Source organism: Bison bison, unplaced genomic scaffold, assembly GCF_000754665.1.
Source record: "Bison bison bison isolate TAMUID 2011002044 unplaced genomic scaffold, Bison_UMD1.0 scf7180017851016, whole genome shotgun sequence".
Classification (NCBI taxonomy): Eukaryota; Metazoa; Chordata; class Mammalia; order Artiodactyla; family Bovidae; genus Bison; species Bison bison.
Genome location: NW_011481589.1, coordinates 984,748 through 990,688, shown reverse-complemented (window position 1 = coordinate 990,688; position 5,941 = coordinate 984,748).

Genomic DNA, 5,941 nt, shown 5'->3' with positions numbered 1-5,941 from the left:
GTCATTAAGATCTTTTTTGTATAGTTCTGTGTATTCTTGCCACCTCTTTTTAATATCTTCTGCTTCTGTTAGGTCCATACTGCTTCTGTCCTTTATTGTGCCCATCTTTGCATGAAATGTTCCCTTGGAATCTCTAATTTTCTTAAAGAGATCTCTAGTCTTTCCCATTCTATTGTTTTCCTCTATTTCCTTCCATTGTACACTGAGGAAGGCTTTTTTATCGCTCCTTATTATTCTTTGGAACTCTGCATTCAGATGAGTATATCTTTCCTTAAGTGCTTAAGTTTCCTTAAGTTAAGTGCTTACCCCTTCCTTTCAGCCCCTATATTCAGGCCGGACTGAAGACTGATCAGTCCGGAGAGAATGCATTTCCCTTTTAAAGCACAAGGGGGAATATGAGACTGAACTTTTGCAAATGGTCACAAGGCAGCCTGAGCAGTATCCTTCAGCAAGCCCTCTGAGAAAGAGGACATAGATATTTTCCCAAGATTAGAGAGGCAACCTGACACTTTATAGCTTCTAAGAAAGCGGCAACTGTTCTTAAGTTCCCTAGACATGTATTTGATGAGAGAAGTCATTGGCAAGCATGCCATACCTAGTTGTAAGAGTTGTCAGATCCCTAAAAGTATCTGATGTTACTGAATATCCTATTGAGCATCCCCTAAATTACATACACTATCATTTTTTGATTGAACTCTTTTAAGGAAATCATTCTGACCCCCATTTTACAGATCAGCAACCTGTATGATCAACAGTACTTCAATCACATATTAGCAAATGGTGAAAGTTGGATTTGAACTACAGTCCATGGTGTTGCAAAAGAGTCAGACGTGACTTAGCAACTAAACAATATTAACAACAAACTCTCTGATTCCAAAGTGTATGTCCTTTTGATTATCCCACACTGGTCATCTTAGAAAGCCTTTGAGTTCGTTTTAATTAAATCCCCCTATTTAACAGAAATGGTTCAGAAAGAGGACTGGTCAGTTGTGAGTAATAACTGATGAGACTGAGGGGGATTTTGTCCCTAGGGTGGGCTTGTGGACACAAGAACCACCAGCCACTGACCATAACTGAGCTAATGCCATTGCCATGTAAACACTCTGCAAGAGGGGGAGGCTTTGGTGAGACCAGTTAGTCATGGTCTCACACTCAGAGAATCTTCTGTCCTCTCTGCCCCTTAAGTGCCTCATCCCTAAAACAGGCTGACTCCTCTTCTATCAGGTCTCAACTCAAATGAAACTTCCTTAGAGAGACTTTCTTTCTACAATAGCCCCTCCTCTAGTCACTTTCGGGTTTTCTTGGTGGCTCAGCAATAGAGAATTCGCCTGCCAATACAGGAGATGCAGGTTCAATCCCTGGGTCAGGAATATCCCTTGGAGAAGGAAATGGCAACCCAGTTCAGTATTCTTGCCTAGGAAATCCCATGAGCAGAGGAGCTGAGCAAGCTACAGTCCATGGGGTCACAAGAATCGGGCCTGACTCAGAGACTAAACCACCCCCAGCCAGTCATTTTCTATCCCATCACCTTGTTGGACTATTTCCTTAAATGTGCTCATCACTAACTGAATTATGTTAGATTTTATTTCCTTATTTACTGTTTGTCTGTCCTTCTAGGATTCATAACCTTCATATGAGCAAGGGTTCTCTCTGTTTAGTTCACATTTGTGTACTCTGCCAGAAACACTAAGTGTTAGCACATACAAACAAATCTTTATAGAAAGAATGAATGAATGACATAATGATGAAGGACTAGTTGCAGAGATGAACGATATGAACAGGCAGATGTCAGTAAAGAAGAGGATTTTCATGACAACAAGAGTTGTCCAAAGACAAAGAAATCTGCCTTGGAGGAGATTGTCTCCGCATCCTTGGAAGCGAGCATCCCAAGGCTACAGAGGGAGTGCCCATGTTGGATGGTGGGGGAGGGATGATCTGAGGTTCATTTAGCTTCCCAGTAAAATCTTAATTAAATTTTGAGCCAAAACCCTGGTAGCAGGATGCTGTCTAGTCATTGTCTGTGTCAAATTATGGACTAAGTATTCTCTAACAGCTAGGGAAAAAGAGGCCCAGAGGGCAGGGGAGGCAGAGATGAGGGAGTTGATAGTGCTAGATTCTGCTTCTGGGCTTCATGGGAAAGGCCTGACTGAGATGCTGATTGTTGTTATTCAGTCCCTAAGTCACGTCCGACTCTTTGTGACCCCATGGACTGCAGCACATCAGGCTTCCCTGTCCTTCACTATTTCCTAGAGTTTGCTCAAACTCATGTTCATTGAGTCGGTGATGCCATCCAACCATCTGATCCTCTGGTCGGCATGCTTAAAGCTAAATAAAATTAATGATGACGTTTATGAATAATCATTTCCAGTTCAGTTGCTGCTCTTACCACTGGGCTCTTGTTCCCCTTCTTCTGGGCCCCACTTCCCATGTGTCTGTCACTTCTCTTCCATTCTCATAGGGAATAGCACCACCCAAGTCACAGAACTCCCCTAGTTGCCTCCATATCTTTTTCCCCCATCTATATCCAAGTAGTTGCCAGATCTTATCTTTTTCATCCTTTTATGTCCCACTGCATCTCCCAGCTCAAGCTCATTCTCTTTCTCTCTTTTTTTGGTCACACTGCATGGCCTGTAGGATCTTAGCTCCCCAGCCATGAATGGAGTCTGTGCCGCCTGCAGTGGAAGCGTGGAGTCTTAACCACTGGATTGTCAGGGAAGTCCACTCATAATTTCTTTTGACATCACTGTACCAGCTTTCTCTCTGGTCTCTTTGTCCTCTGTATCTTGGAACCTCTGATCCATTTCCACTGTATAAACTGAGTTCTTTCTAAAAACCATCACAGTATTATAAAGTAATTATCCTCCAAGCTGAGTTCTTTCGAAAGTATAAAGTGGACCAAGTGTTCCCTCTGGAGAAAGCAATGTAACAGCTCCACATTGCCCTGATCTTTGAGTCCATCATCCTCAGTGTGGCTCCCCAGGCCCTGGCTGACCTCTGGCTCTGACTTACCCTCCTACCTCATTCATCACAAGTACTTTGCTCATCCTGTCTGTGATTCCAGAGACTTACAATCCCTGAAGTTCCCTGAAGCCTTTGTATAATTGCATACCTTTGGGGTTTGGCTCATGCTAGCCCTTCTGCCTCGTTTCTTTCTCCTTGAGTTTAACTCCTACTTATCCATGAAGATTCAGCTTAAGTCTCAACGCTGCATCCCAGCATGGGGCCTAACACTTAGGCTCCTCCTCATTGATGTGTTTCACAGTGAGAAAATAGCCACGTCTTGCCAAATGTGGCTGATTTTAATCTTGGCTTTCCCTATTTTCAGTAGCTAAGAAACCATTGGCTACTTAGTTCTTCCTCTCATCCAGGATGGCATGAATCAATTCCCGCTTCATAGGTTTACTGTGAAAGTTGAATGAGATGGTAGATGTGAGAAATCTTTTGTGAATATCTATATGCCTATCTATTCAGCAATTATAAGAATGATCTAGGAGATCATGTTGGGTTGCAGTTTGGCCTATGCTTTTGTGAACTCAGATTAGTGGGTCTTAAAACCTGCTATCTTGGATGGACCCTGAGCATCTTGGATCAGGGACTATTTGCTGTGTGGGTGAGGGAGTGAATGAATGAGTGAATTCAAGGTAGTGGGAGAAACTGAGACAAATTCAAGGCAATGTTATGGAACAGGTCACACTCTGGGAACTAAAAGTAATTTAATGTTGCTGGAGCTTCGGGCGAGATGGGGGAGTGTCCACTAATGAGACCAGAGGGTCATAGGGGCCAGACCACAAGAGGCCATATGTGCATATTAAACAGATTTAATCTGGGTTAGGAAGAGTCCTCTGCTGCAGTGTTGGAGTGTGGTTACATGAGAAGTTTGGAGGCTACTGTGGGTCTAAGACAGTGAGAAGGCTGTGGCCATGCAGCGGCAAGGAAAGGATGGAATGGAGCACTCTCAGGAAGTAGTACAGGTGGGTTTTGGTGAAGGACTGGTACAATGGGCAAGAGAGAGGGGTGGTGGGTGGGGCTGGGTTCTGACTGTTCACATGCTGAATGCTCTGTGTGTGTGTGTGTGTGTGTGTATGATTCCACCCATGGGGACAGCAGTGTGCCCTGGTGATGCACATTTTCATTTATTTTACAAATGAAAAAGCTGAGGCACAGAGAAGAAAGAAGGGCTGATTAGTGCAAGAAGTGGTGTTTGAAATACTTAACCATTTTTTCTCATTATCTAAATCTGTTCCCATCCCTGTGGTAGATTGGTTAAAGGCCACAGATTCCTCCCATCTCTCTATTCATGCCTCTTTGTAAAGTGACTTTGCTCTTCTCAATCAAAGCCCTTTGAATCTGGGCCAGGCTTGTGACTTGATTTGGCCAATAGAATGCAGCATATGGGATGTTTTGCAGTTGCTGAGGCTAGGCCTCAATAGATTGTGTCTTCTGCCTTGCTGTCTTGGAACACCGCCCCGAGACCACCATGTGAACTGGTCTGGCCTGCCAGTGGATTAGAAGCCTCCTGGGAAAAAACTATGGCACTCAGCCCTCAGCCCAACTGCCAGACCTAGGGGTGACCTTCCAGCTGAATGCTGTTCAAAAATGATCTGAGATATTAATAAAATCTGCAAATGAACCCATCCAGCCACCCACAGAATTGTGAGAAATAATAAATTATTGCTGTTTAACCCACTGAACTTTGGGGAGTGATTGTCATGCGGAAAAGCATAACTTGAAGGAACTTCTCCATTCCCATTACCAGTGACTGGCCCCACTGTCTACCTGGTTGTTTCTGCCGAGTCCCTTTCCCCAACATCTTACATTTAATCTGCCACCAGGTCCTAAATACACACTGGATCCCTCTACCTCCCACTTTCCCCATGCCTTGACATGAGTTCTGGTCCTCTTCATCTCTCATCTGGATTATTACAGCAATCTCTAACTGGGTTCCCTCTCTCCTTTCTCCCTGCTCCCTACCCTTCCCACTCCATCTATCACACCCACCACAGTCAGAGCTATCTTTCTTTTCTTTCTTTTTTTCTAATGTAATTTGCAGCCTGTGCGAGTATGTGTATGTGTTCAGTCATGTCTGACTCTTTGAGACCCCATGGACTATTGCCTGCCAGGCTCTTCTGCCCATGGGATTCTCCAGGTAAGCATAGTGGAGTGGGTTGCCATTTCCTCCTCTAGGGGATCTTCCTGACCCAGGGATTAAACCTGCATCTCTTACTTTGGTAGGCAGATTCTTTACCCCTGAGCAACCCACAAAGCCCCAGAGCTGTCTTTTGTGCATGCATATATAACCAGGTTACTCCATTGCTTCAAACCTTTTGCTTGTAAAGTAAATTCCCAATAATGTGATTTCCAAGGCCTTAGACCAGCCAGCCTGTTTCTCTTTCCATCCCTGTCTTCCACCACTCCTCTCATGAGCCTTATGTTTCTAGAGCTGCTTTAGACATTCTGGTGACTTCCAGGCACCTGCACCAGTTTCTCTGTTATATGAGGCAACCCGCTGAAGAGGTCAGAGAAAAACACTCGACTTGCCAACAGATCTACATTCCTAGGCTGACTATGAGGGACTCACACTGGGATACAGATCTGAACCTTGTAAAGATTTGAACATTCCAAGTGACATCCACACTTAAGCAATTACCTTTTTCTGTTCAGTTCAGCCGCTCAGTCGTGTCCAAATCTTTGCAACCCCATGAACCGCAGCACACCAGGCCTCCCTGTCCATCACCAACTCCCAGAGTCTACCCAAACCCATGTCCATTGAGTCGGTGATGCCATCCAACCATCTCATCCTCTGTCATCCCCTTCTCCTCCTGCCCTCAATCATTCCCAGTATCAGAGTCTTTTCAAATGAGTCAGCTCTTCACATCAGGTGGCCAAAGTATTGGAGTTTCAGCCTCAACATCAGTCCTTCCAGTGAATATTCAGGACTGAT